The following is a 12,558-nucleotide window of genomic DNA, read 5'->3' as shown; positions in this document are numbered from 1 at the left end:
CCCCCTTTCCTCGAAAAGAGAGACAAACGAGAGCGGAGCTTTTCATTAAAATACGCTCGCAATGAACGCGGATTGCCCCCTCAAGGACATCGCGTGTGTGCTCTTTGCCCAAACAAACAACGCAGAGATCGTGTGTGTCATCAGGTGTCAAATAACGACAACGCGGATGCACACACCTTCTAAACGCTTTGCTAGTGCTCGCCATAATGATAGGAATATAGATCGCTCTTACCACGGAAATGCACGCTTCAAACAAAACGGTCAGTGAAGACGAAGAAGAGAATGACATGTTCTCCCGGCGCCTATTTATACTATAGTCGCACCGGTAGTGACGTCATGGGCTGTCGCCGGCCAACGTGTTGTTGGTGTTTTTTCAATGTATGCTTCAGACACGGGTCACGACGAGGCGTTCCCCCATAGCGACCCCTAGAGGACGCAGTTCGAAGTTCCCTTGAAAGGGAACAACTGCCTTTCGTATTTTAAAGAAGACCTTAGGTCTACATTACAGAAGGCAGTAAAAATAAAGGAACAGCACACATATCGAAGAGGCTGAACACCAACAAGCTCCAAACATTCAGCAGAGTCTAAGCAGTCCAGCACCAAATAAACACATCTAAGCCAGTTATCAAGGATCATCCAGCCATGTGTGTCAGAGCTAAACTCTCAGGAGCAGGATCGGAAACCCCTGCCATTATTACTGTACTGTATGTCAACAAGTGACTCATTTATTTCTATTTTTAGTTCCCTTAAGAAATTCGAAGAGATCTCCAATAGGTCTCCTGAGCCATAAAAGTTTCCTAGATATTGTAGATACCATACAATAAAGATATTGTATGGTTGCTGTAGTTCAATAGCAGCACCCTCAGGCCAATGAAAGGGTCATTATCTCACAAATGCGGCTGTACCCTAAACCTGTGGTATTCTTCCTCAAGACAAAGGACCTGAGCTGAAGCTGCCACTTTTTTGTGATTTGTGTGGCAGAGAAAGAAAGGCAGGGGAGGGAGCGGAGAGCATTGGCTGGGCGTGGAGGAGAAAGAAATGAAAAGACTAAAGGAGGCTTTGAAAAGGGCCCTTTTCCCCTGCAGTAAACTTTGCCAACCTCTAGATGGTTTGCAGTCAACAGAGTACAAAGGCTGCTTAGGGCAGCGCAAAATCCTGCAATGAAAGTCCGAGAATTAAAGAGCGGTCATATCGATGCAGGAAGGCCATTGTTTCTGAATGGTTTTCTGGATGAATGGTTTTCTATTAATCATTGCCTACTGAAGCTGCCCAAATACTGTAAATGTATGATGAATTTAATAACAACTGCTCACTGAAAGCAACATGAAAACACTGCCTGTGGCCAGAGTAAAAGTAAAACATAGAATAGAGAATTTAGAAAGCAGATACTCGCAGAAGTGCACATGACATGCCTGTTTACTTACGAGCAGTACTTTAAAAGAAGAATTTGCAATGCAATTTCAGTGGTCGAATGGAGCAGTGGGTCGTTGGTCGGGGGAGATGTTTGAAAAGGTCTAGTTTCAGTCCAAAGCTCAGTGTAAGACCAGACTACTACTGCGTGAGAGGTGTGCGCTTATGTGTGGTGAGTGATTGCAGATCAGTCCAGAACAGGTGCGTGTGGTTAGAACCCCAGTGAAGGTGCAAGTTGTGATTGTGTGGTGAGAGAGCCTGGCACTTCTGTTACACAGACTGACTTAAACTGGAAAACTGAGTGTTTTCTATCATCCTCTTGCATTATCGACACACTGTTTCAGAGGGTCAGCTTGTTCTGTTTATTGTGAAGAAGATTTTAGACAATTGTATGTGACCCTATATGCAAAATCAATAAAATAAAATAAAAAGCATGACAAAAGATTATTAAAACATAATGTTTTAAAATGTATTTTAAAACATTTAATTTGGCATTATTACAAACTGCACTTTTTTAAAAGTATACTTAAAGGCACAATATGTAAGATTTGTTTATTAAAATATCCCAAAAAACTACTAGAACAGTGTTATATATTTTGCTGACTTGTGTACTTACATTATCCCAAATGTTTCGAAGAATGTTTAAATCCAGAGAAATAAGCAATTTTAACTAGTGACACGGAGCGTGTCCATAGTGTCATTGTGTCGCCTGCCAATACTTCATAACCCCTCGATTTCCGGTTTTGTTTTGTAGAAAACATGGAAACACCAAAGACGCTTTAATATGTTGTGCGTTTTAATAGACCGGTGACGACCGCACAGAGTAGCATTATAACAGAACTTTCAAATGTATCTAGTATGATAAAACAGCGCTGCTTTACCCCACATACGCACGACTGGAAGGAGCGGAAGCGCTCGACTGTGGCATAATAAAAGCTCCGCTGCTTTCGAGCCGTGTGTCGCGCTCGTTCAGCGGCCTCATTTCGCTTCGACGGCTTTCAGCCTCACCCTGCTTCATTCTACTACGTTAATAAATCATTAGCTCATCCATGAACATGATTTCTGCCCGAGTCCCGTCGGATTGCATCTGCTGTGGGGATGAAGACCACAACTCCCATGATTCCACACTCAGTCACCGCTACGCCTTCTTTGTTTATTTTGAATATGCGCCCTCTAGCGGCGAAAATTACATATTGTGCCTTTAATGTGTTAAGAAACAATATTAAAACTGAACTCTCTTTAAGTACACATAAGTGGCCTTTTATTTCATTAATATTGTATTACCTGCAAGTATTTTTATTATTTTTTTTAAATATACTTGAAGTACACAACAAGTGCACATTCAGTACAAGTAAGCATAGGCCTACTTCTTTTTCACAGATAACCGACCTGTATTTCACTTGTGCTCACAAGAGTTTTGCTACTGCTGCTTGCCATAATGTTGCTTCAAACATTTTACCACAAAGTTCATGTGCATGTGAAAATATAAGCTTGCAGGAAATTTATCATAATTATAGGGGACTTTTAGTAGAGATGACTGAATTTTTAATAGGGGAAATGCAAAGGTAATCCTACAGCAGTGTGTGTTGGACGTCTTCTGCACTGTATTCTGTTATAGTGGATGTATTAGTCATTTCAATCTGCAGTCCAGACCTTTCAAAAATAAACATGCATGGTGACATACTTGGTGACAATTTAAAATAATAAATATACAATTTAAGATTAAAGAAACCACTGTCAGTGAGTGTTTATGTACACCATTTTTCCTGACCTTTGAATCCATTGAGTCCTTATTGTTGTTATTACAAACTTGATTATACCTTAAACAAAACTCTAGCATTTTGCTTCATTTGTCATTCTTGACCTGCAGCTTTGAGAAGCACCACTGACTCTACTTTAAATTGAAATTGAAATTATAACGGCTTCTCTCATCTACTACTTTTTTAAATTAAAAATATGAACCTCTTCCTCTCTCTCTCACACACACATACACACACACACACAGAGAGAGAGAGAGAGTTTTGTAAGTTTTTCTCTCATAGTGTCTTTCTGCAGCAGTGGCTTATTTCACAGCTGAACAAATAAAAGCTGTTATGTGTGCCTGTGAGAACGCTGCATTTTCCAGTTATTCATCAACATCCCATAAAAGCAGCACAGGTGTTATCTTAGCAACAGAAGGCCAGAGCAGTTTGCTTAAGCAGAGAGCAGAGTTTGAAGCACATATCTTGACATAGCAATATTTCAGCAAGTGTATAGGCCTCTGAATGAATAGGTGATAACAGCCATATAAAGGTCCCCTGACCTCTCCTGCCACGAGATTATGATAAGGTTGAGCGATTCAGCACTCTTTAGCAAGAATGACCCATCATATGCAAAGCACAGAATTTGATCACATTAATTATGTTGTATTTTGAGAAAATCTTAATAGGGTGAATTGAAATAGTCATAATTGAAATGCCGATTGGATGCCTATAACTGAAGCATATCAGGCATCCAATGCTGCTCTTGACCAGTATTACACTATTTAAGAATCCATTTCATCATTAGCATCATTAAAAAGTCAAACTCATTAAGTTTCCTGAGCAGTCCTCATTTTTCCCTTTAACCAGAAGCAAAATTTCAAAGTCATGAATCACAGTGTTTACACTTCTCAGGAAATTCCTTAGAATGTCTTAGTTGTCTCTGTGTAATAATAAAGGAATAGTTCATCCAAAAATGAACATTTGCTGAACATTTTCTCACACTCAGGCCATCCAAGATGTGGATGAGTTTGTTCTTCATCAGATTTGTTGAAATGTTGCATTGCATCAGTGACTGGAGTTCAGTCAGGTTTTAGCCAGGTTTCTGTCAAACAGAGCACATCTAGGTTATGATCAGTGATCATATAATTTACAAAAAGTGCTTTCGTAGAAAGGGACCTGATATTCAATAAGCCAAGCTTTATCATGTGTTTATCTGTATTACATCTGTTTTTTATTTGTTGAACATCAATTAAATTGTTACTCTTAAATTGGTTTGGACGTTTTTTGTATTTTCTAGTTCGGGGAACAGACACAGTCTCTATAGTGTGATATCTAGGTGAAAGAGTCTCTATGTGCTGAGAATTAACTGATTTCTGTGACGTGAGGCGGCAAGCAGACGGTCGGTTTAGCCAGTCTGTCTGCTTCCTGACCTGGGCCCCAGTTAGTCAAGTACAAACTCTAAGACTATGTGCCATATTTCTAGAGAGAAGAGCGGCACCACCCCAAGAGGGATGAAGACCATCTCTTTATTTAAAATGCTCATTTATTTAAAATGCCGTCAGAATGAGAGTCGAAACAGCAATAATCCACAAGTAATCCACACCACTCCAGTCCAACAGTTAATGTCTTGAGAACCCAAAAGCAGCATGTTTAGAAGAAACCAAGGTGTTTTAACTTTAAACTCTTGCTTTTGGCCAAATACAAGTCCATAATCCGTAATGATGTTTCCTCAAGTGAAAAAGTCCATCTCCTGTTGTTCTCTCACATCAAAATCCACCCACATATTTGTTTAAAACAGTTTTGGACTGTTTTGGCTTGTTAACGGTGCTTGATCTCTGTATATTTCTCTTCAGATTTAGACAAGATGACTTTTTCACTGGAGAAAGCAATATTATAGATAGAGCACTCATGTTAACTGATGGACTGGAGTGGTGTGGATTACTTGTGGATTATTGTGATGTTTTTATCAGCTGTTTGGACTCTCATTCTGACGGCACCCATTCACTGCAGAGCATCCATTGCTGAGACAGTGATGCTAAATTTCTCAACATTTCTTCTGATAAAGAAACAAAAAACAAACTTATCTACATCTTGTATGGCCTGAGGGTGAGCACATTTTCAGCAAATTTTCATTTTTGGGTGAACTATTCCTTTAAGCTGGGATATATTAATGTGATTAAAATGACACGTCTTCTTTATCTGTCACTGTATCTGTTCGTTTTCAAACTGTTTCACTGAAGGATTGCAGATCATGACATCAACTGACATGGCAATCAAATGTGATGAAGGTGTCAACAGGTAATTGCTAAGAAGCAGACTGTCTTTGTCAGGGTTCGTTTATGTGAGTTTTTACACTTTGTGGCATTCCAAACTTTTGACGTCAAAACCTCAAACTTAGACTGTAGACTGATGCATGTTGTAACTTAACCTCCCAGGACAACTGTTTCAAAACACTGAAGCGGCTGCTATTTTTGTATTCATCAAATCAATCAAGCAAATGCTTTCAATCTACGGCTCCCTTACTGCAGGCACAGCTGGAGTGCCAGCCAGCATCTGTAACCGCCGTTACCACCAGAATCTGACTCTGGCCTGTTTTGAATGCCAAGGTTTACATCAGCATGCAAAGTTTCTTTTTACAGGCAGGTTTCATGTTGTACTTCAAAGAAAAATGGTGACATCAGTCATCACACCTTGCACAGTGAGTCACTTTCAATGTCTGCCAAATGAATATATGTATGTACAATAAATGTAACTGAATAAATATAGACAAAGTTCACAGATTACCACCCAATAAATGTTCATGCACTAAAATTAAATTGTAACAAAAGATGTTACTACACACTGAATTGATGGCAAACACACTGTTTTGTTTTGTTTTGTTTTGTTTTGCACTGTTTTGTTTTGTTTTGTTTTGTTTTGTTTTGTTTTGTTTTGTTTTGTTTTTCTGAGCAAATTAGTCACACGACTTCTTTAATACACAGATAAGAATTTATCATAGGTTGTGTGCATTTTTCTTCTTATCAAACAAACTGTATTCACCTCAAGTGAGTGTATGAGTTTTATCAAATTGACATTATTACAAAGTGCACTTTTTAAAAGTATTTAATTGTGTTATGAAACATCATGAAAGTTTACTCCCTTTAAGTACGTTTAAGTGGGATTTTATTAATATTATATTATCTGCATGTACATTTAAATACTTTTAATATTTGAAGTACACTACAAGTGCACATTCAGTACACTTAAGTGCACTTCTTTTTAACAAGGGTGGATTGTGTGTTGTTTTATATATTTGAACTATAACAATCTGGCTGGAGAAAAAGCTGAGTGGCTTTAAAATAAATAAATAAATAAAAAGATCCACTGATCTAATAAACTGTATGGTCATGAGGTCAGGAGAGCCAGCTGTCTATCAGCATTATATCCACTGAGCAGCAACAAGAATATTGCCTCCTGCTTCAACGTCTGCGCCCTGGTTCTGTGCACTAAGCATGCAGTTAGGACTAAGATAAAGAAAGGCAAGGAAATCCCAAGTCCCTGGATAATATAGAGCAGGGTTCCTCAAATCTTGCCCTGCAGGGCCAATGCGCTGCAGAGTTTAGCTTCAACCCTGATCAAACTCCCCTACCTGTGATTTTCTAATGATCCTGAAGACATTGATGAGCATGCTCAGGTGTGTTTGATTAGGGTTAGAGCTAAACTCTGCAGGAAAGTGGATCTCGTGGGCCAGATTTGACAATCCCTGATATAGAGTAATAGCTCCATTATAGTTAGTTCAGAAAACATCGCCGATGTCCATATGAGGCCAGATCAACCCCCTAGGAAGGGACAAAACTTGCAGAATGCAGAAATACGGCTCATTTGCTGTATCTTCTGATCGTAATATTTGTTGAGACTGCCCACCGTTTCAGCCTGTTCATATCAGCAGAATTCCTTTATCAGCAGCACTCAACTCCACAAAAATGCTCCTTTTGTTGCATTCAACAATGATGTCATTGAAGATTACTGGAATTAAAGCCTCCCCAACATACATGGCCCTTGTTTTGGGATCAAATCTGTTTGGGCCAGTTGGATAAGATTAGTTGGTAGACTAATTGGCCAAGGCAAAAGAACACACAGTCTGTGGGGTATGTGTCTGAATCTCCCCGCTGCTGTGATTAAAGCCGATTAATTGTAGTTCCCACCCAAACCCAACCAGCCCTTCAGCTCTTCACTGATCCCCTTTCCATTGACTCAACAGGTTTCCCAGAAAACTGAGGAATTATGACTTTTCTTTTACTAATACTGAGCAGTTGAGGAGACAATCAGGTTTTGAGAGTCAGAGTTATTTATTTATTTATATTTTTTTAATTTGGCTTTGTTACATTTCTTTCAAAATTATCATTATGTGAAAAAAATCTCATTACTGTGAAATGGCATTATAAATCAAATGATTTTTTAAACATAAATCCACCATCATACTATGTTGTGTGTGTGTGTTTGTGTGTGTGTGTGTGTGTGTCTGTGTGTGTGTGTGTGTGTGTGTGTGTGTGTGTGTTTTAGCCTACATTGTGAGGCCCAAATGTCCAAATGTGGATAATAAACCTGAAATTACACTCAATTTGCAATATTGTAAAGCAAACTTTTTCAAAACTCTAAACACAGTTCACTACATTAGACACATCATTCAAAACAGCTTGTGTTTCAATTGTAAAACTGGCTTTCAAAATGATGGATTTATTTATCAAATTACCTACACAGTGCCCATGTGTAAAAACTCCATGTGTAGCTCTCATAAATCAAGTTCAATGTTTTGAGAAAGAAATATATTATTCATAATACGTCACTATTTTCCAGTCACAACATTATCAGTTAACGAGTTTGTGTTTTACAGCTTTTGACAATTGCTAAGATGCAATTTCTGGAACTATGGCTCCTTTTCTTTAAACTCTAAACACAAAACCCCAAAACACACACATGTCAGGGGGGAGGCTCCAGTTATGCATTACATTTACTCACTGTTCCACGCACACCCACATAACATTTCTTCCAAACACTTCATTCAAAAGTATTTTAACTCTTCTCAAAAAGGTTTCTTTGCATCTTAACTCTATAAAACACCACTATCGTATATCTTCTGCATGTTCAGTGTGCAGTGGAGTGCACAGCGGTTTGTCACAGCACTCACACAAATAGACTGACTTTGCTCTCCTTAATTTTGTAATTTCATTGAATATCAACATTTGTGAGATTTAGTCAGTCAAACAGATTTGAGAATGCTCTGGCTGTTGATTGAAAGATTAGATGGGCTCGCTCCTCCCTAACTTACGTTAAGGAACTTCATTTAATCTCAAATCTGTTTGACTGACTAAATCTCACAAATGTTGATATTCAATGAAATTACAAAATTAAGGAGAGCAAAGTCAGTCTATTTGTGTGAGTGCTGTGACAAACCGCTGTGCACTCCACTGCACACTGAACATGCAGAAGATATACGATAGTGGTGTTTTATAGAGTTAAGATGCAAAGAAACCTTTTTGAGAAGAGTTAAAATACTTTTGAATGAAGTGTTTGGAAGAAATGTTATGTGGGTGTGCGTGGAACAGTGAGTAAATGTAATGCATAACTGGAGCCTCCCCCCTGACATGTGTGTGTTTTGGGGTTTTGTGTTTAGAGTTTAAAGAAAAGGAGCCATAGTTCCAGAAATTGCATCTTAGCAATTGTCAAAAGCTGTAAAACAAGAGCTATGGAGCAGTGATGTGTGGCCACTGTATATGCTGTAAAGCCTAACATACTCTCACTGGTTGTTTTTGGTAACCAGACTCTCGTGGAGGAGGAGGGAGACGAGGCTCTGTACCAGGCACTGCGTTTAAGCAAAACCCTGGTGGGAGTAGATGAATACCAGTGCTTTGATATGAACCTTTCCTGCATTCCCATACGACAAAGAATATATTTTCAGATGTATTTCAAAATACATACAAATTGCCAAAAAATCAAGCGTAGCGTTAGTTCTGGCAGGTCACGTTAGTCATTTCGTTAGGTCATCTGGTTAATGGCAACATGCTAGTGGCTATGGCTTATGTGGGTTTTTGGCAACATTCTTGCTTCCTTCATTGGGTTAAGGACTACATGCTTGTTGCTTAAGGCTTTGAGATTTTCACTGTCATTTTGTGTCTGGAGATATGGCATATGGTTTTGTTTTGAGGGGTTATTGCTGCTCTCCCTGCTCTTATCCATGCTAGGCTGCACTGATGTGCAGGGAGTTCTTGCCCAGAACAGAACCATACCGCCTATCCAAACTGTATGCTAATTGTCAATCATCTTTGACGATAGTGGTCCTGACAGAAATATATTTGCCATATGAGTTCAAGATTCAAGATTCAAGATTCAAGATTTTTTATTTGTCACATATATGGTTATATAGCCTAACCTAATTTAGGGTTCATTCACAATATGCATTATTCGGCCAGCATTCTTAGTTGTTTCAGTTAATTCACTGTGATGAACTAAAGACAATCAAGCACTGGAATATTCACAAATACCACAAGAATCAAGTACTGTTGAGCTCACTAGTCAGAATGAAGCGCAAGAGGTACACACACACACACACACACACACACACACACACACACACACACACACACACACACACACACACACACATGGACATGGGAGAAGGGTTGATCCTGAAGGAGTTCAGTTCCCTCATCTGTCATCATGGCCTTATTTCCATGAGTAGTGAAACAGCAGCTGCTGTTATTATATAAAATACCAGAGTCTGTCCTCAGAAAGCTTTCTGACACAAAATGAACATGAAATTGCTTCCAATACAGGCCTTGCTGCTCATATAATAGTATTCCTGAAAACCCAAATGGGCTTTCTTAACATTCAATTAAAATGTAACTCAAGTCTAAAAACCAAACTGAATTGAGTAAACCTCAATAAAAGCTAAACAAAATTATATCAAAATAACTGAATCTTTTGCAGTACTGGTGAACAACAGTTCACGCAAACATGCTAAATGCCACATTTTTAACAATATGTATTGTATGGTCTTGGCAGAAAGTGTAATGGAAGAATACACGGGTCACTGCGTGTCAGGATTATGTTTTGTTCTACTTAGTTTCATTGTGTTTTGGTTTGACTCTGTTCCTTGCATATGGATGTTGACCTAAGCTGCGTATGAAGTAAATCGCATACTACCCTACTGTAAAAAACAGTACGCCAAAAGAGTAGCATGTCCGAATTCATAATATTTGAAAAACAGTAGGCGAAAAGTGCTCGAATTACTTATTTCTTCCGGCCGGATTCTGAAGTGCGCAGTCGATGGACACTTTAATCCCATGAGGCCACGAGAGAGGATTTTTGAATGGACAACATGGTCAACAGTACATCCGAATTTCAATCATACTACCCATATTCATACTATATAGAACATACTTTTTAACAGTCGCAAAGTAAGTTCAAATTCAAATGTAGTACCTACTCAGACAGTACGCGATTGCGGACAAAATGCTAGTTTCCTTGTGTGTGCTTGTTGGTCTAATTATGTTCACCTGTTGCTCATTAGGTTTGCTCATTTACCTTTGTGTATTTAGGTTCTCAGTTTCCTTTGCTTAGTTGTCCCTTCTCCATTGTGGCTAATGTGGTCGTTCTGTTTTTTAGTGGTCTGAGTATTTGGAGTTCTGCTAATAAAAGCTAGACTGTTGTGATTATATCACATCTTTATTTTGCAACCCAAGTCGTGACACCATGCTGGCATTTGCACAACTAATTGCTTTTTGAACAAACCACAACCTAAATACAAACTCTTACTACAGTTGTAATCTCCAAAAAAGCATGTGTCCATCCATGGCTCCACAGCTACTTTAGGAATTTAATTGCAGCAATTTTTGTCATGTAAAATGCCATGGTTTGCTATTCCTTCAAAGTCAAACCAAATGCTAGAAAATTAGAAATACATGTTTGTACCACTTCTAAACTCAAAGTTCACATGCAGATTCAATGAGACTTAAGTTCCAGTGCTCATGTTAATAAATGACCACTAAATGCAGACCAGCTGTTGCATCCAGGCTTTGAAACTTACAACAGAAAGTGCATGGTCATGACACGTTTTCTTCAGGAATTTCTCACAGTCACTTGAATCTTTCAGACATGCTGCTATGTGAGGTCTGTGTCTGTAGAGGATATTTGTGTCTGGACCTTCATACAGCTATTCAAAACAAGACGAGCCTTCTTTTCCTGACAGTGTTCAACTGATTAAAACAATACGTATCAGAATCAAGTTAATATATTAGAAAGCATTACAGTCACGGTCATATTAGTTCATTTAAATTATTTGACATGTAATTATATGGGTCACACTGTATTTTAAAGTCCAATTCTCACTATTAACTATGACCTTTGCCTCAATAAACTACTAATTTGCTGCTTATTAAAAGTTAGTAGGTAGTTGTTAAGTTTAGGTATGTGGTTAAGTGATCTAAAACATGGTCATGCAGAATAAGGGCTTCATAAGTATTAATAAACAGCCAATGTGCTAGTAATATGCATGCTAATAACTTGTTAAAAGTGAGAACTGGTCCCTAAACTAAAGTGTTACCATTATATGATATTAATGTCTTACAAATGAAATAGTTTTAGCTTATATTTACATGACCACTTTTTATATTTCCCTTAAATTGGCCTTAGTTTTGAATCCTTTAGTTATGCTAGCATCTTAATTATGCAGGCGTCTCATTACTCTCTCTGATATTACAGACACAATTCACCCATCAGGGGTCCAGTTTAACCTTCCAGTTTATCCAAGTAAAATTTTGCACAATCCTTCATGAACATACACCCAGTCACCCACCCCGATTCACATCACAGCTCTTTGCGTCACATTTTTCCTTTCATTAGCTGGAAACAATAATGTCTATCCACAAAGCTGCTTCCTGCCTTTGACCAAACTGGCCCCCATTTCTTTGAATATCTGTGGAAAGGCACTGCTTTGTGCATTGGTGCAATGTTTATGTGATATTCCACAGGAAGCTTTCCATTTAATATTTTTTGTAACACTCATGTGTACACTCACATCAAATAATAACAGATGGATACTCTGCGGCAGTACTGTTGGAGTGCTGTGTGATCAGTCAAAGTAGAAACTAACTGCTGCATATTAATTATAGCATGGATAGTTGCGGTCCTGACTTGATTTGAGGCAGATCTGAATGTGTTTGGCTAAGCTGCAGCAGGTCCTCACATTCATCAATTTTGAATTTATTCAAAAATAAATAAATAAATAAAAGATGCATTATTAACAGATGAATCATTCACAATAACGTTATCATGCATTAAGAACATTGTCATGCATTAATGTCAATTTTTATTGAATGCAGTCTTTATCAATGCAAATTGACACCAAGTAAATCAGTGCCTAGTGCTC

At 38.3% G+C, this 12,558-nt stretch overlaps 1 protein-coding gene across 1 annotated transcript in view; it reads right to left on the bottom strand.

The window, feature by feature from the left end:
- Positions 1-1,530, bottom strand: part of LOC107670032 (ankyrin repeat domain-containing protein 55-like) — a 26,515-nt gene extending 24,985 nt beyond the window's left edge. Inside the window, exon 1 of the mRNA XM_016462495.1 lies at positions 1,425-1,530. The gene's annotated coding sequence lies outside the window, so the exon portion shown is untranslated. The remainder of the gene's footprint in view (positions 1-1,424) is intronic.
- Between the last annotated feature and the right edge of the window lie 11,028 nt (positions 1,531-12,558).

The sequence above is a fragment of the Sinocyclocheilus anshuiensis genome, unplaced genomic scaffold (genome assembly GCF_001515605.1).
Source record: "Sinocyclocheilus anshuiensis isolate Anshui unplaced genomic scaffold, SAMN03320099.WGS_v1.1 scaffold664, whole genome shotgun sequence".
NCBI classification, from domain to species: Eukaryota; Metazoa; Chordata; class Actinopteri; order Cypriniformes; family Cyprinidae; genus Sinocyclocheilus; species Sinocyclocheilus anshuiensis.
The sequence above is the reverse complement of the archived record's forward strand: the minus strand, read 5'-3'. Positions and strand labels throughout refer to the sequence as shown.